Source organism: Lampris incognitus, chromosome 4 (assembly GCF_029633865.1).
Source record: "Lampris incognitus isolate fLamInc1 chromosome 4, fLamInc1.hap2, whole genome shotgun sequence".
In the NCBI taxonomy this organism is placed as follows: Eukaryota; Metazoa; Chordata; class Actinopteri; order Lampriformes; family Lampridae; genus Lampris; species Lampris incognitus.
The window spans coordinates 15383764-15408565 of record NC_079214.1 but is presented as its reverse complement, the minus strand read 5'-3'; positions in this window follow the sequence as shown (position 1 = coordinate 15408565).

Genomic DNA, 24802 nt, shown 5'->3' with positions numbered 1-24802 from the left:
ATTAAGTAATTACAATTATTTAATTAACATCAGTGTATTTTTAATTGAGTTTAAATGTTTTGTTATGCTTCTAAATCTTTATTATTTCATTAACATTTAACTATTCAAATGTTTATCTCATATCCCTAATCCAAAGTATAGGGGCAGAAACAGTAAGTGTCCAACCCCCATTTAGTTTTAGCCTATATCTGGGGACAACCAGCAGGCCTTGGTTGGAAGACCTAAGAGACCTCATATTCAGATCAGAAACATATTCAGGTGCTTCACCATGTGATGCATGGCGTGTAATCACAAGATTTTAAAATTGATTTGGAGCTTCACTGGCTGCCAGAGTTGCACACTTGAGTAAGAGCTACTCCATTTTGGATCAGTGGCAACCAGTGGCTCCTTGTCTGAGGCAAGCAAACAGTGCTAAAATAGCCCAAGTGGAAGACAAACACGCGAAAGCACACAAAATCAATAATTTTCTCATTGTACTAAGAAGAGAGGACACATCTGATTTTAGCAATATTTCTTAATTGGTAAAAACAGGACCAAACAGTTGCCTTTGTATGTGAGGCAAGATTCAAACAATTATCAAAATTAAACCTACATTTTAAAATGGTGTTTGACATTGGATGCCAAATGAACAAGCATATCCTCCCATTCCTTAGAAATATTATCAGAACCGATAACAAAGACATGTTTTCTCTTCATTATAAGGAAGTCGTGGATGACTTCCACACATGTGCCATTGCCAAGAGAGCTTCTCTGTGCTTTTCCACCGCTCCGTCTGATTTCACCGCTGCTGGAAAGAATCAGACAGGGGAAGTTGAAGGTCATTCTTGTAGCACTTCACCAACCCAGGGTCATCCGGGTACAGGCAGATAACCCAATTGATGAAAACACCATTCTGGCCAGTTGCCCATTTTTGAGGAGCCCTGTCTTAAGCAAGCAGCATACTGTTGAATTTTTTATTGTTCCCTTGTGGTAGTGCAGACTATCCAGAGCACACATGCGCAATATGCCATTTCTGTTTATCAAGCCAAGCAGTTTAGTTTTCAGAGATGGTGTGAAGAAAATAGGGTAGTCATTATGAGCTGTTCTATTAGCTCAGTGTTGTCTTTTCTCCAGCTTCTTTTGGACAGGGGCCTGTCGCATACTACGATGCATTGGCCATGTCTTGCTGTCATGCGGGGTTTGGTGAGAGGACAAATTTTTAACATCCTCTCTTAAAACATTTCTACAGGAGGTGAGGCAGCAAAGTCCGGTGGTCCATATGTCTCCCTCCCAGTGGGAGTTGCCACCTGTGCTTGATGCTCTTTCCAAAGAGCCATTTGAGCCTACTGGCCAGATTTCTTTTAAAGTTGTTGTCCATCAAGATGGCATTTCTGCTTGCTCTGACATCAAAGAAGGTGAGTGATTTGTGGGCCCTCTCAGTTCATCTGAGTTGCTTGCTCATTAGGGGTGAACAGAATGGTGCTACACTCAGACAAAATCCATCCTTCATGCCTTAGAACATTGAGACTTCTTTTAGGTCCAGGTTGTTTGTATCGGATGCTTTTTATCCTCCACCCCACAGAGGCACAAGCAGAAATTCAACAGAAAAGGGCTCTGATGCGATGCATTCAGCGTTGGTCCGACCAATTGGACTCTGTTTTGTGTCATTGCCTCCGCCCTAGACTGGGAAGTTTTCCGGGATGCAGAAATTAGCATTGATGAATACACAGGTGTTGTCATTGAATATATTGGCAAGTGCATCAATTATGTTGTACCGAGGATTACGGTACAAACATTCCAAAATCAGAAGCAGTGTGTAAACGGTGAAATCTGCACCATGATTAAAGCGCGGACCGTCGCTTTCAACTCAGGGGATTTGGACGAATACAGGAAAATTTGGCACGGACTCCGTAAAATGATCAACACTGCTAAGGGTCAATATCACAGAAAGTTGAATCAGTTCATGTGGACATGTTTATTGAGAGAAACGTTTCATCACTCATCTAAGTGACCTCTTCAGTCTCAACTGACTGCAGGTATCCCCACCCTTATAAACATACAGTGGCATAACAAACCAAACCGGCGATCAGTTTCATGTGACAATTGCTGTGACCATTAACTAGAGTTACAATGGCAATGCGCACTATTCACAGAGGGCCGGAGAATAGTTGCAATCACAGCATCTATGTGATGAGGGAATGACCATCCCTGAAACTGGGCGGGGGGCTAAGAGTACATCTGTTGCCATCTTAGAATACTGTGACTGCAACTATTCCCCAATCCTCTCTGAATAGTAGACATGGCCATTGAAACTCTAGTTAATGGTCACACCCATTTTCATATGAAACCAATCGTTGGTTCTGGTCGTTATGCAACTGTGCTATAAGGTTGGGGGATATCTGTAGTCAGTTGAGACTGACAGAGCAGCTTGTGTCAGTAAGGAAACATTTCTCCAACTAAACATTGTGTCCAGAAGAACTTATTCACCTTTCTGTGATTTGATAGTACTGTTTCTGTGCTATGGTGAGATCAAAAACCTGATTGATAATACCCTGTCGGGTTTTGTTTGTGTTGCATGTTTTGTGCTGCGGTAGTGCAGTATAGACAGGGTGTTATGTGCACCATGCTTGTTGATGTAGTTTGTTCTTATTTCTATTTCTTATTTTATCTTTTATTTCTGTTTTCTTGTTTCCATTTGTTCCTATTTCTTATCTTGTATCTTGTTAGTTTTTAGTTATTGGAGCATGAGTGTTTCGAATAGAACCCAATTTCCCTTCAGGGATGGATATTCTGATTCTGATAAATGACTAGACGGTTGTTTGATGTTAAATAGTTATTAAGCTGAGAATAAATTGTTTTTTCAAGTATTTTGTTGAGGAATGGTCAATTGCAGATGGCCCTATGGTTGACCATAACTGTTGCATCAAGGTTGCTCTTCTTCAGAATTGGTTTAATGACAGCTGTTTTAAGTGCTGCAGGAAATATACCTCACTGAAGAGAGCAGTTCATAATTTCTAATACCTCAGGTGCTAAGCAATTAAAAGCAGTTTTAAAAAATGTGGTAGGGAGAGGATCCAAGCAGCAGGTGGAGGATCTAAGCTGCCTAACAATATTGTCTAGTTGTTTTAAGGTCCAGGGGTCAAAGTGAGACATGGCGTCAGTGATATTTCTGGAGAACTGGAGGGTAGGTTCATTTGGGGCTCTTGAGGTACTAATGTTCTGTCTAATGGCAGTCATTTTCTTATTGAGAATGTAGTGCATTGCTCACATTTTTCAGTTGGTAGCATCTCTGATGGGTTGGAGATGGTGGATTAATAAGCCAATCAACAGTAGAGAAGAGCACTTAACTGTTAATATTTTCATTAATGATTTTACAGAAAAAAGACTGTCTGGTGTTTAATTTCTTTGTCGTACCTATTCAGTGTATCCTTGTAGATTTCATGGTGAACCTTAAGTTTAGTCTTTCTCCACTGCCATTCTGCCTGGTGACACACTCTCTTGAGCTGCCTAACACCACCCCATCTCTCCAGGGGGCTTTTTGTTTCATTTTAACAAGTGCAATATTGTCAAAGATATTTTGAATTTTTGAGTTGACGTTGTTCACAAGAGCACCAGTTTGTGAAGCCATGAACGATGACAACTCATTTACAGTTTTCTTAAACATTTCAGTTGTGTTATTGTCAATGAAGCTTGTTCGTTCAGGTGCGCTTCTGTTGTACAGGAAACGCAGACATAAAAAAATAAGCAACAGTGAGCTGAAATAGCAGTATCTTTTTGAAAACTTAATAAAAACTTAAGGGAGAATTAGCAACATCCATAACACAAGGTACATCCATACATCCATCCATCCATTTTCCAAACCGCTTATCCTGCTCTCAGGGTCACGGGGATGCTGGAGTAATATATATATATATATATATATATATATATATATATAGTTTTTTTTTGAACCCCCCCCCTTTTTTTTTTCTCCAATTGTATCTGGCCAACCACCCCACTTTTCCAAGCCGTCCCGGCCCCTGCTCCAAGCAAGCAAGTTTATTTATATAGCACATTTCGTACACAGGGCAATTCAGTGTGCTTTACACAAATAACAACGGAAAAGGAACAACCATATAACATATAATTAAAAGAGAGTAAATAAAAACAAATGGGAACAATCATATCTAAAATATGATTAAAATAGTACAAAGTACATAAAATGTATTTTTAAATAGTAATCAAAAGGAGTAATTAAAAGACAGGTACTATAAAAAGAAAATGCAAAGTACAGAAAAATAAAAAAATAAAAATAGAATGAAAACATAGTCACTTCCCTGCTGGGAGTGACTCGAGATCTACTTCCAAAATGAAAGTGCAGTAGGAATAAGGTGCAAGTTATATTGCTCAATCATAAGCACAAGAAAAAAGAAATGTTTTTAACCTCCACCCCCTCTGCTGATCCGGGGAGGGCTGCAGACTACCACATGCCTCCTCCGATACATGTGGAGTCGCCAGCCGCTTCTTTTCACCTGACAGTGAGGAGTTTCGCCGGGGGGATGTAGCGCGTGGGAGGATCACGCTATTCCTCCCAGTTCCCCCTCCCCCCAAACAGGCGCCCCAACTGACCAGAGAGGAGCTAGTGCAGCAACCAGGACACATACCCACATCCAGCCTACCACCCGCAGCCAAGACCAATTGTGTCTGTAGGGACGCCCGACCAAGCCGGAGGGAACACTGGGATCCCATTGTTGGTAGGCAACGGAATAGACCGCCACACCGCCCGGACACCCCTGGGTACAGTAATATTAAGTCCTTTTGATATGACTAAGTCCAGAGTATGCCCCTTATTGTGGGTGGGTCCAGAAACCGGAATTAGGAAAGAAGGAATCAGGAACAATTTGTCATTTCATCTTTAGTACTATGTACACAAAAGAAACGAAATTCCGTTTCCCCCAGCCCACAGCAGTGCAACACAAAGGACAAAAACACATATCCAAAACCCTCCAAGAACAACACCACCAAAAACATATAAAAACAGAGAGAACAAAGCAAACAAAAAACAAAAAACAAAAACAAATGGCCAACAACACAGTCCACCGCGTGCAACACAGTCCAAAATCGCCACCTACAAGAAAACGAATGCTGGGAGGGAATAGCATGATCCTCCCACGCGCTACGTCCCCCTGGCGAAACTCCATACTGTCAGGTGAAAAAGAAGTGGCTGGCCACTCCACATGTATTGGAGGAGGCATATGGTAGTCTGCAGCCCTCCCCGGATCAGCAGAGGGGGTGGGACAGTGACCGGGATGGCTCAGAAGAGTGGGGTAATTGGCCAAGTACAATTACAGAGGAAAAGGGGGAAAAGGAAAAAATTAAAATAGCATTCCCAGAACGGATTAAAGTTCTTGATAAAACCAAACTGTGAATGACAGCACTATGACTGAAGCCAGGTGTGAAGCTGCAAAAGTCTGCTAAAATGACCAGCACCACAGCCAAAAGTGGGAAGTGGGCCAGAGATAAAAAATGTCCTCCTTACTACGTTTTAGAAAGTTAAAAAGATGCATAAAATCAGAAAGCTCCAACTGCTGCTGTGGAATGTCATTTGGGTCAACATGAATAACAACTTTCTTAGCGGAGGTATACTGAGATAGTAAACTACCAGAATGTCATTTACCTTGGCACCTGGAAAGCAGTGTGTTGCAGCCCTGCTGGACCTGACATCACTGACGGTAGAATCACCCACAATCAGAACAGGTGGCCATGGAATGGGTTCAGTAGAAGAGCACGCCTGACCACCATACACCGGTGGATGGGGGCTCCCAGCCAGTGTAGAGGACATGGCACCAGGGGGGATGTGCGGATGCTCGGCTGTTGAAACCTATTTCATGAAGCTTCCGAAAAACAATTCTTGTGGCGATCTTGCTTCCAGAGGCAGTTTGAAACTTGGTAGTGAGTGGTGCAGCTGAGGACAGACGATTTTTACGCACTCACAATAAAGTTTAAAAATCACTTGTTGCCTACTGCTACGTGGCTGACTTGTTGACTTGTTGTTGCTCTGAGACATTTCCACTGCCACATTGAAAGTCACTCAACTCTTCATACATATATACACTCACCGGCCACTTTATTAGGCACACCTGTCCAACTGCTCGTTAACGCAAATTTCTAATCAGCCAATCACATGGCAGCAACTCAATGCATTTAGGCATGTAGACATGGTCAAGACGATCTCCTGCAGTTCAAACTGAGCATCAGAATGGGGAAGAAAGGTGATTTAACTGACTTTGAACGTGGCATGGTTGTTGGTGCCAGATGGGCTGGTCTGAGTATTTCAGAAACTGCTGATCTACTGGGATTTTCACGCACAACCATCTCTAGGGTTTACAGAGAATGGTCCGAAAAAGAGAAAATATCCAGTGAGCGGCAGTTCTGTGGGCGAAAATGCCTTGTTGATGCCAGAGGTCAGAGGAGAATGGCCAGACTGGTTCGAGCTGATAGAAAGGCAACAGTAACTCAAATAACCACTCATTACAACCGAGGTATGCAGAAGAGCATCTCTGAACGCACAACACGTCGAACCTTGAGGCAGATGGGCTACAGCAGCAGAAGACCACACCGGGTGCCACTCCTGTCAGCTAAGAACAGGAAGCTGAGGCTACAATTCGCACAGGTTCACCAAAATTGGACAATAGAAGATTGGAAAAACGTTGCCTGGTCTGATGAGTCTCGATTTCTGCTGCGACATTCGGATGATAGGGTCAGAATTTGGCGTCAACAACATGAAAGCATGGATCCATCCTGCCTTGTATCAACGGTTCAGGCTGGTGGTGGTGGTGTAATGGTGTGGGGGATATTTTCTTGGCACACTTTGGGCCCCTTAGTACCAATTGAGCATCGTGTCAACGCCACAGCCTTCCTGAGTATTGTTGCTGACCATGTCCATCCCTTTATGACCACAGTGTTCCCATCTTCTGATGGCTACTTCCAGCAGGATAACGCGCCATGTCATAAAGCTCGAATCATCTCAGACTGGTTTCTTGAACATGATAATGAGTTCACTGTACTCAAATGGCCTCCACAGTCACCAGATCTCAATCCAATAGAGCACCTTTGGGATGTGGTGGACCGGGAGATTCGCATCATGGATGTGCAGCCGACAAATCTGCAGCAACTGCGTGATGCTATCATGTCAATATGGACCAAACTCTCTGAGGAATGTTTCCAGTACCTTGTTGAATCTATGCCACGAAGGATTAGGGCAGTTCTGAAGGCAAAAGGGGGTCCAACCCGGTACTAGCAAGGTGTACCTAATAAAGTGGCCAGTGAGTGTGTGTGTGTGTATATATATATATATATATATATATATATATATATATATATATATATATGCTGGAATGGGCTCCAGCATCCCCATGACCCTGAGAGCAGGATAAGCGGTGAAGACAATGGATGGATACATATATATATATATGTATGTGGAAGATATTGCAGCAGAACAAGGAGAAAGCTATTGAGAACTCTCTCCTCCTGTTTCCTTTCCCTTTGCAGCCTTTCAAATCTGAAGCCACATACAAAACATATAAAAAAAGACCCATTTTTGATATTTTGTTCCCAATACATGCCTTCCCCTCATTACTTTACAACTAACATTTGCATTGTGATTCCATTCGGTGGGAATATTTGCAAATAAAATATATTTTTCTACAGCTTCTCAAGAATATTTAGTTATTTTTAATCTCTCTCCTTTTATAGAACTGCGTTCAAAAATTTGATGTCAAGTACATTTTAGGGAGTGATATAGTACTTCAACTCAATGTGATTTTTAAAAATATTTTTACATTTAGTGAATTTACATAATTAGTTATTGTTATTTTTGTTTTCGTTTTTTGCATCTTTTGAATAATGTTTTTATGCGTATAAAGTTACTGTGCCGCTTTTTCTGTCATGCTGTAGATTAGTTCTAAGTTAAAATATTTGTTATTATGTGGCCAACATCTAAGTAACTTCAAGTCCAACAATCTCATTAGTGATGTAAGCCACTAATTATGCAAATAGGAGTTCCCATACAATACAGATTGTCAATATAGTCAGTTTGATTCAAAGATTAATGAAGACACTTGTGTCAACGCAGTACTGTGTTGTGTGTTAAAATACTCTTGCTGCATTGTGGCTTGTCTTTACTTATCAATGAAACCTTGGCAATGTCCTCTCTGTGGACAGGAAAAGTCAATGTGAATGGCTATCATCCAACCATATCCTCCCCCTGAGCAGTAACGTGCTCCCAGTGTCTCTCCTCCATGTTGCTTTTTGTGGAGGAGCTGAGTCCAGACGTCGGGGAGGGGTAAGCTGCTTGGAGGAGTCTTCCACCCCTGACAGATACTTTTTTTTATTTATTTTTTATTAGTCTTGTTTAAGAAGAGCTTTCAGCCTCACCAAGGCTTCTTATCTTAGGTTTTCATTCAGATTAATATCTGGAAGCCCTCTGTGAGTTCAAGTTCTCCTGACCATTCCTGCTGCTGTGGAGGAAGTTTTACCTCAGGTGTTGCACTGCAGATACCTGCTGAATTTTAAAAGTGGTAGCCAGGGTATCACGGCCCAGGCTCTGGTGCTGTGCTTTGAAGGAGATGAGGTCCTGGGATTCAATTGGAAATAAAAATTAAATTTCTCCTCAAAGAAGAGCAGGCGCTAGTAGTCGCAGTTGCAGATAAAGTAAACCAAATCCAGAAACCGAAGAGCCCGAGACCACCAGGATCAAATTATGATCAACTGTTAATGTCTGCTTTTTGTCATAAAGGTTCTGTACAGTGGTTCTGTACAGCAAGCACAGTATGTGTGGGTTTGCCATTGAACCATGTTCATGTTTTTATAGTGTTAAGGTAATGTTCAGATAATATTTTTCAGAGTTTTTTTTTTGTATGTTTTGTGCATTACTTATAAACAAGGCTTGATAGAAACAAATATCAAATGAATAAATTACCAGTAATCAGATTCATGTAACACGTCACTGGAAAAAGCAAACACAGAAAGAGAGAGAGAAAAACACACACTTTCAACAAACACCCAGTTTGAATCGAGAGGATGACTCCATTAAAACCTGTTATTTCAACCAACTCACCAAAATTCCCTTTTATCTATGGAGGGATGCACTGTGCCGTTACCGAGTGAACTTACAGCTTGAAACCTTGACTTGTAAGGTCAAGGGTTATAGAGTAGGGTTAAGGTTTACATGATATCGTTATACATTCAAATCAATAATAATAATCCATGATGTTAAAAATGCAATGAAAAACAAAACACAACACATTCCCTTTCAGGCTCTTACTATTTGACTGGATATTGTAAATTAAATTACAAAAAAAACAAAACTAACATATTTTGCAGACTTTTTTTTTTTGCACAGCAAGGTGGTTGAGAGGAGCCATTGTAATTCTCAGTGGTGAGCATTTCAGCAGATCTAAGGTAAGGTGATTTTTAAAAAAAATGTTTCATGTTCCTTATGTGAGCAGTGTCATCACTGCTGGGGAAACCCGGAGTCACAGGGGTATCTGCTTTATTTGACTTGACTACCAAAACTTTTAGCATCACTCAGCGTAAAGATTGTCAGGTATGCATGGCTAAGAGTGGCTCAGAGGGCCACTCCGAGTAATTTCAGAGAAAGTGTGGAAGAAAAGACATTATATATGGATCCAGATATTGTCTTGCAGCTATGGCACTTTAAGTGAATACATTGTGTCTGCGGTTTAGGTATTCATTTGAATTGCATAGCTTTTGTAGGTAAAGGCCTTTACTCATAAGTTGAAGTCATTGTGTGTGTGAGTCCTTGCTTGACCCTGAGATTTCTATGGCACAAATGACTTGCAGTTTTCTGCATGGTGCTCCAGTTTAGGCTTTTTCCATTGCTGCCAATGTAATGTTTACCAAGTTTGATAATTCATGCACTGGTGTATGAACAAACTGCGATATATATATATATATATATATATATATATATATATATATATATATATATATATATATATATATATATATATATACGGGCGGGTGACAAAATTAATGCTTGACCCCTACACTAAGGGAGGTCCGGGAGGGTCTGTTGTAATGTATAATGTGGGGGGCATTTGGAAATGAGGAAATATCTTTTGAAAGAATGGTGCTCCATCTCTCCTGTAGAGTCCCAGAGACTTGTGGAATTTATGGCATGGCACATTGAAGCTGCTCTGGTTGCTCAGGGTGACCCAACACCTTACACTTGATGTTGGTTTTTCCTTTGTCACTCGCCAATAAGGATACGTTCCATCCATCCATTGTCCGAAAGGTTATCCTGCTCTCAGGGTCGCAGGGATGCTGGAGCCTATCCCAGCAGTCATAGGGCGGCAGGCAAGGAGACACCCTGGACAGGCCGCCAGTCCATCACAGGGGTACATTATCAACCTGTATTAAACATTAGCTAACAGTTAATTAACAATTAACTAATGTGTCTAGTAATCATCTACTAATGGTGTTCATCATTTATTAATATTAGTTAGTACCTTAATTAACCTGTAAACCCTAAATCAATGTCAACTAAATATTTTTTTTAACAGTTACTTAATACTTAGGGTTAGATTTAAGGTTAAGGTTATGGTAAGTTATTGCTTAGTGTATTAACAAATGTTAGCAAGGTTAGCTGACTGTTAATTAACTGTTAGTGAATGCTTGTTACTGCATTAGCTGTTGTTGATTAATGTACCCTTATTGTAAAGTGTTACCAGACACTTAATGCTATAGCTGCCTACCTCGAATAGGAGAGTGATCAGAACAAAGAGAATCATGCTGGCTTGGACGTCGCCCAGATTAACAAGGTCCATGTCAGATGTTAAGGAACCAGGGCAATCTGATGAGAAGTGGGCTACTGAAACAAACCGTTAATGGAAATCCTGGAACTACTTGAATGCTACTACAACAGTAGACCCCATGGGAGGGATATATGAAATGTGGGAATTATGGAATACTAAGAGACCTACATCCCCCTGCACTGAGAAACAACTAGTCACACACCGTTTAAATATAGTCAAGATGTTATCACAACTGGAAATTGATGGGCTACACAGAAATGTGGTCCCAGTGGTGATAGGAGCATTCAGGGCTCTGACCCCCCAAATTGGGAGAGTGGCTTCAATAGATTCCAAGAGTAACATCAAAGATCTCTGTCCAGTAGAGTACAGTCCTAAGAACAGCTAAGATACTGCACAGAACCCTGAAACTACCAAGCCTCTGGTAGAGGACCCGAGAATGAGGAAGGCACACATACTACCCAAATAGAGGTTTATATTGTCCAATTCCTAACCCTTTGCTTCAGGATGGGTGCTTCTCCAGGCTTCTGCGCCTCAACACACAGCTCTCCATTGTTTGCCAGGAGCTCGGTGCTGTTTTTAATTTTAATCTTTTATTGGAGTGCAGTGACTCTTAAACATAATGGCATCCATCTCAATTTTAATGGATCGCGGCTGCATTCTTCGAATACCGAAAGAATCGGATTCACGCATAAAAGAAGGCTTGATGGAAACATTTAATATTAACCACACCATCTTACACCAACCACAAGGACTATCAGCATGCCGTTGACCAGCTTGGGTCATCACTGACCGCCTCATGTGATTGACTACTGATCTCAAAATGACCCAGATGCATTTTCTTCCACCTTTCATAGCCCTACTAGCTCACCCTGCAGTAAGTCTATGTATAATGACACCCCAAGTTCTTCAATAATTCCAGTCATGATCACTTCCAGACATAATGCATAACAAATTTATGGCGTACATTTTAATAATCTCAGACTTGTATGCACAAATAAACCAGCTGCTACTAATCAACCCCTCAAGAGAACTTTGCCAGTGACCCTGAATATGGCTCTTCTGAATGTCTGATCTCTTTTAAACAATACCTTTCTCATTAATGATTTGATTTTAGACAATAATATTGATTGTATGTTTTTAACCAAGACGTGGCTTAATACTGATGGACCTGCTGCTCTTACTGAAGTTGCACCACCAAACTACAATTTTTCATACTCCTCCAGGGAAGGTAAACAAAGTGGAGGTACAGCAACCCTCCTCAGCATTCCTTGGTTTCAAAGACATTACATTTGATGAATACACATCTTTTGAATATCACTTCATTATTTTTAGCAGTCCTTCTATACTGTGTATGATAGTTTACAGGCCGTCACCCAAACAATGTTCCTCTTTCATGTCAGATTTTTTAGAAGTACCCTCAATTATTCACATCAATTATGGCAGAATTATTATATTAGGTGATTTTAACTTCTACATGGACAATCATCAGACTCTTTTGCTTGAGAATTTTTAAACTTGCTGAACTGTATTAATTTTATCCAACGTGTTACTCAGCCTACTCATAACAGAGGCAACACTTTGGACCTTGTAATAACTTATGGCCTGTCTGCCAGTTTCTCTTCAGTTGCAGATGTAGGCATCTCAGATCATTTTTGGTTCTTTTTGTCAATAGTTATATACAGCAGGATATTCCAGAACGAACTGTCAGGAAATGCTATCCAAGTTGCTGCAAATTTTATTGATCACTTATGTGACACTCCTGCACACACGTTACCCCCCTCTTATGATTTTGTTGTAGATAGTTATAACAGTAAACTAAGGTCTACCCTTGACAGTCTTTGATTTTCAGACCCAGCTGTGTGCCATCTCATCTCCCATTCTCCTCCTGTGGGATGTTGATATCCACTTTGATGACACTGACTCACTGACTGCAATGGTGATGGACAGGTTGATGGATCACATCAGGCAGGAGTCTCTGTGGACTATGATGTTCGCGGATGTTTGGGATTTGTATTGAGAGCAGGGGACAGGTTGAGGAGAGCCTGAAGATTTGGAGGTATGCACTGGAGAGAAGAGGAATGAAAATCAGTAGGTGCAAGATGGAATATATATGAGTGAATGAGAGGGAGGACAGCGGAATGGTAAGGATGCAAGGAGTACGGGTGGTGAAGGTGGATGAGTTTAAATACTTGGGGTTAACTATTCAAAGTAGCAGGGAATGTGGAAGAGAGATGGAGAAGCGCGTGCAGGCAGGGTGGAGTGGGTGGAGAAGATTGCCAGGATTGATTTGCGACAGAGGAGTAAAAGCAAGAATTAAAGTGAAGGTTTAAAAGATGGTAGTGAGACCAACTATGATGTATGGTTTGGAGATGGTGGCACTGATGAAAAGACAGGAGGCGGAGCTGGAAGTGGTAGAGTTGAAGATGCTAAGATTTTCGTTGGGATTGACAAAGAAGGACAGGATTAGGAATGAATATATTAGAGGTACAGCTCAGGTTGGATGGTTTGGAGACAAAGCAAGAGAGACAAGATTGAGATGGTTTGGACGTGGGGAGGAGTGATGCTGGGTGTATTGGGAGAAGGATGCTGAATATGGAGCTGCCAGGCAAGTGGAAAAGAGGAAGGCCAACAGGAGGTTTATGGATATGATGAGGGAGGACATGCAGGTGGCTGGTGCGACAGAAGAAGATGCAGAGGACAGGAAGAGATGAAAACGGATGATCCACTGTGGTGACCCCTAATGGGACCAGGCGAAAGTAGTATTAGATTAATGACACTGACTCTAAATCTGCCACAGAATTCCTGGAACTGTTCCAATGCCTTAACTTCACGCAACGTATCAACTTCCCCAATCACAGCCTTGGTCACATCCTGAACTTGGTCTGCTCCACTAGTCTCACAATTTATCAACTCTCCAGCCTCAACTTTAATATCTCTGACTACCTGCCAATCACAATGGACATTGATATCCCTATCCTCATCCCAAAAGTTAATTGCAAAATATCCTTCCAAAAACTCAAATCTTATCTCCCTATCAGCTCTTTCTGCCTCTCTTGACAATAAAATGTCTGCCTCCCCTCTCCCACAGTCTGATAATCCCTCCGATCTTGTCAGTTATCATAACAGCAGCCATACCAACCTGTACCCTGGTTCTGCTGAATGACTGAAGCTTAGCAAGCGTGAGCTTGGCTAGTACTAGGATGGGAGACCTACTGGGAAAACTGAGTTGCTGCTGGAAATGGTCTTAGTGGACCAGTAAGGGCCAGTCTTCCCTCTGGTCCCAATAAAAAATTTAAAAAAAAAATCACATTGCCCCAGCGCAGTGATGGGGACACTGTGCTGTAGGAGATGCAGTCTTTCAGATGAGACATTAAACCATGGTCCTGACTCACTGTGGTCATTAAAGATGCCATGGCACTTATCGTGAAGAGTAGGGGGTCCCATTGTGTCCTGGCAAAATCCCCAACCTGGCTCTCCATCTGGCTACCTAATCATTCCCATGTGTAAATGGCTCAATGATTTCTCCCTCTCCACCTCGAGCTAATTTGTGGTGAGTAGTCTGGTGCAAAATGGCTGCCATGCATCACCCAGGTGGGTGCTACACATTGGTGATGGTTGAGGTGAGTTTTCCCCTTTGACTGTGAAGTGCTTTGGGTGTCTAGATAAAGCGCTATATAAATGTAATCCATTAATTATTATAATGACACACTCTCCTCCTGTCTTGATCAACTGGCTACAATCAAAACCAAAATGGTCTCATTCAAACAGTCAGCTCCCTGGTGCACTCCTGAACTCCATCAAATGAAATCCTGTAAGCACCAGCTTGAAAGACTGCAAGAAAACTGGTTTAACAGTGTATCTCTAAGCCTACACAGACTAGACACTCTGATAACACCCCAGTACACTTACTACTCACACCTCTTACACTCTGGCTCCACTAACCCCAAGGCTCTCTATTCCACAATAAGCAAACTTCTCAAACACAGTGATAATAACCCCAATTCCTTCACAGTTAATACGTGTAACTCTTTCCTTTCATTTTTGCAAACTAAAATTGACACTATCTACAACAACCTGATCACCTCCCCCAACCTCTCCATCTCCCCACCTGTCCCCTAGCCCCTGTCAAAGTTCTCTCTTGGGTCCCCAGTGGAGCAGTCCAAACTTGTGGTGGAAATGAAAGGCTACATTTGTCTTCTGGATCCCATCTCATTCAATCTTGTTAAGGACCATCTCCCAGCTATTTCCTCACTCATCACAGAAATAATTAACTCCTCCTTCAGCTCTGGTTCAGTCCTTATAAACTTAAACTGGCCAAGCTCAACCCCATCATAAAACCAGGACTCAACTAGGGCTGCAACTAACGACTATTTTGATAGTCGAATAATCTATCGATTATTGAAACGAATAATCGACTATTCGGATTATGAATCGCACGATTACTCAATGGCTGTTATTTAGCTATCAGCTTTTAAATTTAGCTTGAGGTTGTTTTAGGCATGTGATAACTAACAATAAAGACAATAAAGATGAATACTTCATTCAAAAATACATCTTTTAATGAACTTTCCTGCTGATACAAAAGATAAATAAAAAGTTAGAACGAGATCAAACAAACCCATAAATCGTTCGAATTAATTCAAATGCAACTCACATTGCAGCAACACATTATCCAGCCGTAAAACGTCGCCATGACAACGATGCAACGTTTAAAGATTTTAAGATTACAGCTGCACTGATCGACCATAAAATAATCCTCCTCAGAAGTGTTTTCGGTAGCCAAGTCATTTTTACTATTTCCTTTCACCTACTTAACCAAATAATTAGTTGCAACTTCGGCTAAAAAAAGCCATTTGACTAGCAAGCTAGCTAACTAACCCTATGTGGCAAATATTCATCTGTCAAACGTAGGCTATTTGACGGCTTGTCAGTTGTGTAAAGTTATATTCCGTAAATGTCTACCTGGGCCATACTTCATCACGGATATGATAAAGCTACTATAATCCTGATTTTGGGATAAACGGCAGAATTTTCAGTTTCAAGAAACGAATTAAGATTGTCTTTAGCTTTATGATTTAATTAGCTGGATAACATACAACAGGCGGTGAAATCACACACAGAATTTAACGAAACGAACCATTGTAAGACTGGCATTTAGGAAGGAACACGTTTTTAGCATTTAAGAGACCGACAAGACCCGTTAAGTCAGTGGATCTCAGACTCGGACCTGGGGGCTCCCTGCGTATGTTGGCTTTGGTTCCAACCACAATTGGCTATCCAATCTTTTTAACAATCAATATGTGTGGTCGAAACGTTAACCGAGCTTATGACTGAATAGCTTGCCGTTATATTTTTGGAGCATCGTTAAGCGAGTGCGCGAGTCTTTACCCTTTAATATGGTTAGGGCACATTATGGAATGTGAACAGGATCGTTGTGAATAATACGTCATTTTTTGCTAGCTACTATGTATGTTCAATGCCATTAGCAATTCATTGATCAAGAGAAAATGTATTTTAAAATAGAAAACGTTACAGCTCATAATGTGAAGTAACATGGCTTTTAACATTAACTAGCTAGTTAACTAGCTAGCTAACTAACTGAGACGAGTCTTCATCACACAGAGAGCCAACGTGCCTCCTCTTCAGATGCTCCAGCATAACGGATGTGCTCCCATGCCAGGCAAGGTCAGCTTTGCAAATGTTGCAGTTTACAACCTTTTTGGCTGAGTTGAGAGTGAAATGCTCCCACACTTTGGGTGTTTTTGGTCGCGAAGGTGTTGCCGTTGCTCTATTGTTCAATTAAGTCCAGTAAGCGGTAATGCCTGCATCATGTCAGAGCATTCTGAGTCGGCGCAAAAAACACGCCCGATGATGTCACCCAACTAACCGACAATTAAATTCGTTGGCAACTAATTTGGTCATCGATTTTTGTCGACTACGTCGATTATTCGTCGCACCCCTAGACTCAACCCTGATATCATGAGCAACTTCTCGACAAGCTCCCGTCTCTGTCCAAAATACTGGAACATGTTATTGCCTCCTAACTCAGAGCTCCCCTCATCGCCAATGACCTGTTCAAATCATTTCAATCTGGTTTCCAATCACAGCACAGCACAGAAACAGCCCTCCTTAAAGTCACCAATGACCTCCTCTCCTCAGACTTTGACCACCTCAGCATTGTCATCCTTTTCGACCTCACTGCAGCTTTCAACTCCATCAACCACATTTATTTAGCGCTTTTCTAGTCTACTGACCACTCAAAGCACTTTTACAATGTATGCCTCACATCACCCATTCACACAATGATGGCGCAGGCTGCCATGCAAGGTGCCAACCTGCTCATCAGGAGCAGTTAGGGGTTCAGTGTGTTGCTCGAGCACACTTCGACACACTCTCCGGAGGAGCCAGGGATAAAACCAGGAACCCTCTGATTACTAGACCACCCGCTCTGCCTCCTGAGCCATGCTGCCCCCTAAATTTGGTCCTGTATGTCCTGTGCAGTAAAGCACAGGACGTATTCAGGGAATGGCAAATCCGTGTAACAGTTTTGTTTGTTTTCATCAAGACTTGGGGGATATTTTCCAAATTAATAAAAACAATAAAATAAAAACATTCCCTCATGTAGCTATATGATGGCAAAACTCCTTTATTAAATTATATGGTTCTATGCTGCCACAATATTTTTTAACTGTTCCTCTTATGGTACCATGATATTTTATCCAATTCTAGGCTTGACCACTCGGGCTGAGTAGACAAAAACACAGTTTGGGGTCCCAAAACCAACTATTTTGCACATAAAAGATCTTGCAGAATCCAGTCTCTATTTGAAAAAGAGACACCTTTTACAGTTTGTGATTCACAGCCCTCTTTAGAAAGTGTTCATGTAATTTGATTCGAACTCCAGGGTAATCTTTACCCTCCGATTGCTTGATAAACTGTGTTGTTTGTCCTTTTTTCCCTATATTATACTTTTCAAAAAGCTTGTTTAAATGAAACCAGAATACATTTGTTGTTTTCTTAATGGGGATACCTTCCTTTTTTTGAAATATTGACTCCCAAGTATTGACAGGCTGAATTTGATGCTTAAAGCTCCTGTCTTTGCCACCACTCTTTTTGCAAAATCTTACTGCTCCTCACTGTTGTACAAGTAGACAATTCAGATAGACTAATCACATACCTGCCCTGTGATGGCCTGGCGGCCTGTCCAGGGTGTCTCCCCGCCTGCTGCCCAATGACTGCTGGAATAGGCTCCAGTATCCCTGCGACCCTGAGAGCAGGATGAGCATTTCAGATAATGGATGGATAATTGCATACTTGCTCACAACCAAGTCCATTTTGAGTGGCAAATTTTGTGCCAAAATTAAACTTTTATAAGATTTTGTACATATTAGTAGCACAAGCCTCAGTCTGCACATGCAGTCTTTGTGATTTGTATGAGTTGTGAAAGGTCTGCAGTGTCTGTGCCTCAGATATAGCCCCCAGTTTTTCCAAACCATCATGAGTGCTAGGAGCTGTGAGACTAGTGAGATGAGACAAGAAGCAGCTGCTAGAGGGAGATAGCATAACCTCAGGTTCACAGTAGCAACACCCCTCGACCTCCACTGAAGCAGCAGAGATGGAGGGTATGGGGGGGAGGGGTTACAGTGTGCCAGGGTCACCATCACTAAAAAATGGGTCAAGGGCCAAGAGCGACACTTACCCCAACATACTCCATCTACCCTCTCTGCGCTCTTCAGATCGATTTTAGCTTAGAGGTGAAAGCTATATGATATGAGGTCCAATTCTGGTGCTGATTGCCTGTTGTTGAAATCTGTACAGGTATGCCAGGTGGAATTACACAACAGTTTATGACATAGTGACCTAAATACCTTTATAAGGTTGCTCCACATACTGCTGTAAATAAATCAACGATTTTACCAAAAGTAATTCAATCTATGCAGAGTATGAATATATCCTCTTCTTTCATTAGGAGATTCATGAAGTAATGTGAGGACTCTGGCAAGAAACTAACACATTCAGATAAACACTGGTCTTTATATGAAAAAAATAAACGTGAAATACATAACCTATAACAAGAATTTCTTCCTACGAACATTTAGTAACACAATTCCCTTGACTAAAAGATGAGGATTTTGTTACTATGATTGTCAGGCAACTATCATAACACACCAACAGAAGAGTCCAGTCTCTCAGGATTTGCCCTTAGGAATTTATAACTATAACGGATGACTGGATTTTGTTTTAAGTTATTCCCATGCTTATTATTGTGCCTTCCTAGTTTCAAATATCCGCCTTCTTTACACTCATCTTTTTTTAAAAGTGTGACATTGCATTTCAAGTGGTGATATACATTATTAAAATGTTTGGGGACTTCATTGTGTGTTTTAGGCCCTTAAGTATGGTTAAATATGTCACTGAGCAACAGTGGCGGGGATAGAAAAATTTGTTTGGCCCAATGCTTAGATCAGTGCTTTCAGACAGTAGTGAAGCATGGATACAGACCCCGCCATCCCCAGTAGTTAAAAATGGTGAAAACAACAAATATCTTCCTAATGAAGGAAACATTTTGCATGAACAGTTGTGGTCATGGAAAAAAATGTGTGTGTGTGTGTGTGTGTGTGTGTGTGTGTGTGTGTGTGTGTGTATATATATGGCTTATGGCATGAAACAGGCTTGTACTGTCTCATAAAGAATTTACTTGACTCACAGGATTTTTATATATATATATATATATATATATATATATATATATATATATATATATGTGTGTGTGTGTGTGTGTGTGTGTGTGTGTGTGTGTGTGTGTAGATATATATATATACACACACACACACACACACACACACACACACACACACACACACACACACACACACATACATATAAGGGTGGCATGGTGGCGCAGTGGTTAGCACAGTCGCCTCACAGCAAGAAGGTCCTGGGTTCGAGCCCCGGGGTAGTCCAACTTTGGTGGGTCATTCTGGGTCATCCTCTGTGTGGAGTTTGCATGTTCTCCCCGTGTCTGCGTGGGTTTCCTCCCACAGTCCAAAGGCATGTAGGTCAGTTGAATTGGCCGTACTAAATTGTCCCTAGGAATGAATGTGTGTGTGTGTGTGTGTGTCGGCCCTGTGATGGCCTGGCGGCCTGTCCAGGGTGTCTCCCCGCCTGCCGTCCAGTGACTGCTGGAATAGTCTCCAGCATCCCTGAGAGCAGGATAAGCAAGTTAAGACAATGGATGGATGGATGGATGGATATATATATGTATATATATCAGGCAAGTGACATGGGTTTTTTTGCATTTATAGTCAGGCAATTGGCATATATTTTGGTCTTACCTGTGCTTGTCAAGGCTACCATAAAAACAAACCCAACCTTCAAGAAGCAAGTCCATGGTTCATAAACTAAATCTCTGTCAGATTTGAGGTTCTTTCAGTTCTTATTGCAAAAACATGTAATTGAGAAAATAGTAGAGACAAACATCAGATTAGTGGGAAAATGAGATTTGTTGAAGTTAAAAATATGACCAAGTAGAATAAATGTTGTACATCTCCTTTATGTAACGGAGGAAAAATGTCTATTAAATGAACAGTTTAATTCCAGTAATTTACAGAATTTCCTCATTTTGGTTCTGTAAATACTCCAGTTTAACCCTGTGGATTCAATTCACCCATTGGTAACACTTGCAATCATGCACAGATGCATGAAGTACATATGATTTTTGGCAACAGAATGAAATATGACCATTCATTATGTCGGAACATTGTTCAGTAACATCAATGAAAATAAAATAATTTGGTGGCTTTATTGTTCCATTTTCAACCCAAGTGCTTCCACTGCCCCATCTAAAGAAATGGGTAAAGAGCAGCCTTAAATAATTCAGTGTAAGAGTGCCGCTAGGCATATTTCAGCCCAGTAACCCTGAATACCTTTCAAGGCTATACACCCATTTATCAATTACTGTGATGCTTTTCAGGAGTCTAACATTAACCCCTAAGAATAATTGCACTCATCCGTGAGAAATCCTAGTCACCCATTTGGAACATTAGAGCTGCCCATCCATTTTAGCTCATTAGAATTGTAAGGAAGCCATTTTAGCTCTATTAGTTAAGTGGAAAATGGCCTAAAAGCAAGTTTTTATTCTTATTCTTAGTCTCATTATTATTACATTTGATAATGCGGTAGATTCACATTGGCATTGGTAGATACATTTGTAAAGAGTGATGCTAATAATATTTATGAATAACATTCAGGCCAGTGCCATGGGGGACCTAAAAGGGCTTCGGTGTAAACTTGTAAAGTGATATGCTCTGCAAAAATCTCTAAAGCAGTTACTGTCATAAGCAGATGTTAATCCCTCCATCTCCTCTCTGAATCGGAAAAATTGATTTAAATAACACACTTGAGAAAATAACCTCAGTTACTTTGTTACATTAAAAAAAAACACAGTTACAATGTGTCTATTTGCTGCTGAAAAATAATAATGTTTTTTTAACCTTAAGAAACTTTAAAGTCATATACCCAGTCATTACCAACTATACATCAGTTAAAATAAGCTGTAAGTTAAAATGCTGCTGAAGCAGGGGCAGATATGACTTAGATAAAGCATCAATGTCCTCCAATCAGTAATAACTCAACCACACGCTTATTTCAAAACACCCAATTCAATCTACCCAAAATAACCTGCAAAACAAGTTGGATAAAACAGTGTACATTGGCTGACTACAGGAAATCTGATTTTGTTTTGCGATGAGCAACATCCTTTTTGCATGCATCATTCAGTTTTAAGACTTTAATATGAAGCGAGGGGGAGGGCTCCCTTTCTTCAAAGCGTAGCCTATGTGAATGAATGATGAATGAGGATGCATGGGAAATGGCCGGGGAAAAAGCCAAAATGTCCTTCTGCTTTGACAGCAACATTTTCCTTGCGAGGGATTCTGGTGTGTTAACGCTGACATCTCATTGAAGCTTGAAATTCAGTTTAAGTTAAAATCCAGCTCAGGAAGCCATCGGCTGGACAAAGCAGTCATTTATCAATCAGCTTTGTCAGTGACATCCATCGGGTGTGCGTGAGTAGCACAGTAAACAAAATGCGGCACCATGGTTTCCAGCAAAATGAGAGTAACATCAGTTTAAGCACCCGGGGAAACATTTGTCTGTCTGGCAATTTGACTGTAATTTCAGCCACAGGAGTCTTTGTCAAAAGCAAAGCCTCTCATTTATTTGTTATAGCAATCAATACAATATTAACAAACTTGATTCCTCACTTGGTAAAAACTGTAGAAAAAAATATATCAAACTGTATTTTATGCAAGTAACGAAACAAGGTATCCGAGCTCCTGCTACTATAAATGAGAGTGTGGAAACATTAATATGTGATTTTTTTTGTAATGTTTTATTTTTGATAAGAGGTAAAATAGTACAACTGTTGATCTGAAATCTCCCTCTGTGTTTTTAGGGCACAAGGCATATTGAATGCATCAGGTACAGGGACACACAGGGACTCACAGCAGCGAAACTGTAGGTCAGATATCTGCAGTGTTGCAGAATATTAGTCAACAATTTTACGCAGATGCGTATAGTTGCTGATCAATATTGGCAGCAAAATCAGTGGCATCACATAGGGAAATATTAAGTTTCACAATTCAAACTTTAACTTTTTGCATAGTGGTTGGAAAGGTCAAACCTTTGCAGCTCTTTCGATATATTTTTTTAAAATTCCCTTTTATTAGATATCCAATTTTTAGATAACACCTTTATTTCAATACAAATTCTCTGGAATAAAAAAAGAACAAAGTTGAAGTTAACCATAACACCTTTGAACGCAAAAGTTAAATATGCAATGCTGCATTGAAATGTAATTTCATTTCATTTGATTTTTAGCAGAAAAAACAGCAGAGCAGTGAAGAGCCTTTACCAGCTGTGGGTCTGACTAAAAAATGTTTTCCAGCAGGTTTCCTGCTATCCCACTGTGAGGACCCTCTGTGGACAGAAGTAATAAAAAATATAACACAATACAGGCAGATATAAAAGGTAACACGTTATGCAAAGAATATTATTCATGTATATGGGCTGAAACGTACCTATTATTATTAAGTGGATCATAAATACAAGAACACAGTATTTAGCAAAAAAATAAATAAAATAAAAAATACAAGCGTAAACAAAATATACATGTATATATATATATTTTCCCCCCTTTTTCTCCCAATTTAGTGGCCAATCGAACCTAATTTTAGGTCAAACACCCACCCCCGTACTGCATGGGTTCGCCAACTGCATCTCTTCGGCCGGCAGTCTCGAAGGAGACGCCTCGCCACTTTCGTGACGAGGTGAATCCAGGCCAAACCACTGCCTTGTCTGACACACACAGAGACGCACTCATGTGACAAACACAAGCCGACTCCGCCCCCCTCCTGAAGACAGCGTTGCCAATTATTGCTGCTTCATCGAGTCTGGCCATAGTTGGATCTGACAAGACCTGGGCGCGAACCCCGGTCCCCAGTGGGCAACTGCATCGACCCAAAGCCGATGCTTTGTGTCGCAGACTCCAAAATATACATGTATACTAACAAGTTATACTGAATTTAGAAGGAACAATAAGGTTAATTATTGTGATGTCAGTGGTTACAATTCTGACTCAGAAGAAAATATTTTTGTAAATGTTCAAAATGTAAAAAGCAGGGAGAATTTCTGACATGATGTGGGATTTTGTTCAACATTTTAGTGTATGTACAGAAAAATGATCTTAAAACTACTATAATTGTTGTTAAAAGGGGTTAAAATGGGGTTCAATTCATTTGTGATAGCTCTTGTTATTTTTCCAAATCTTATGGAGTTATGTCTTGGCAAAGTAGAATAAAGTGAGGAATGGAGAAGGCAAATTGATAGTACAAATATATACCGCCAAGTATTGTATAATTGAGATAATTTAATAATTTAGATTGCAAAAGTACTACACAATGATATGTCCAAGGAGAAAGTTTAAGATGAATTTTATGAGCTCTATTGTAGAGTCTGTCTATTGGTTCTATAGGTTCTGAGGTAGTGGGGGACCAAATTCAAAAACAGTAAGACATTTTTGAAAGTATGGCAGCATGAAGATATGTGTATTAAAAATAGAAATTGTGATATATGGGCTGATCTGACAGTGAACACTTCGCTGAAGAGAAGTGGTCTACTATTTCTTGCATTTCTCCATGTTCATTGGCAACCAGAGCTGAGTCATCTGCATAGAGAAGCTCTCGAACACAGAGCTATCTTGTTTTGGTAGACGCCTTGAGTCTCGCAAGATTGCAGAGGTTTCCATCTGTTTGGGTCCTGATGTACAAGACACCTCTCAAGTTGGCTGACATTGTTTCTAGGACTGCAGCGCGATATAATGTGAATAGGGCTGGTGCAAGCACACATCCCTGCTTCAATCCATGCTTGATGTTGAAAGCATCGCTGACGTCTCTTCCAATTGATACTTTCCCTGTCATAGCATCATAGAAAAGTCTGATGATGCTGATCAATTTCTGGGGGCAGCCATAAGTCTCTAGCACTTTCCACAGTGTCTCTCTATCAACAGTGCCAAACGCTTTTGAAAAGTCCACAAAAACAATGTAAAGTGGTTGGTGCTGTTTGGTCACTTTCTTTTGGAGTTGTCTCAGGGTGAAGATCATGTCTGTGGTGGATCTATCAGATCTGAAGCCACGTTGGCTTTCAGGCAACACTTCTTCTGAAAGGATCTTAATCCAGTTCAGTATGATCTTAGCCAGGACCTTTCCAGCACTCGACAGAAGTGAGATCCCACGACGGTTTCCACAATCACTTCGTTCACCCTTCTTCTTGTAGATGGTCACAATCAAAGCATCTTTGAAGTCTTGAGGAAGGCATAGGTTCTGCCAGCAGGCTTGACTTGAAGTATTGAGCCACCATGCTTCAGGATGTCTGATGGGGTGCTGTCTTGTCCTGGTGCCTTCCCACTTCTGGTGTCTTTAAGTGCTTTCTCTACTTCAGCCATTGTG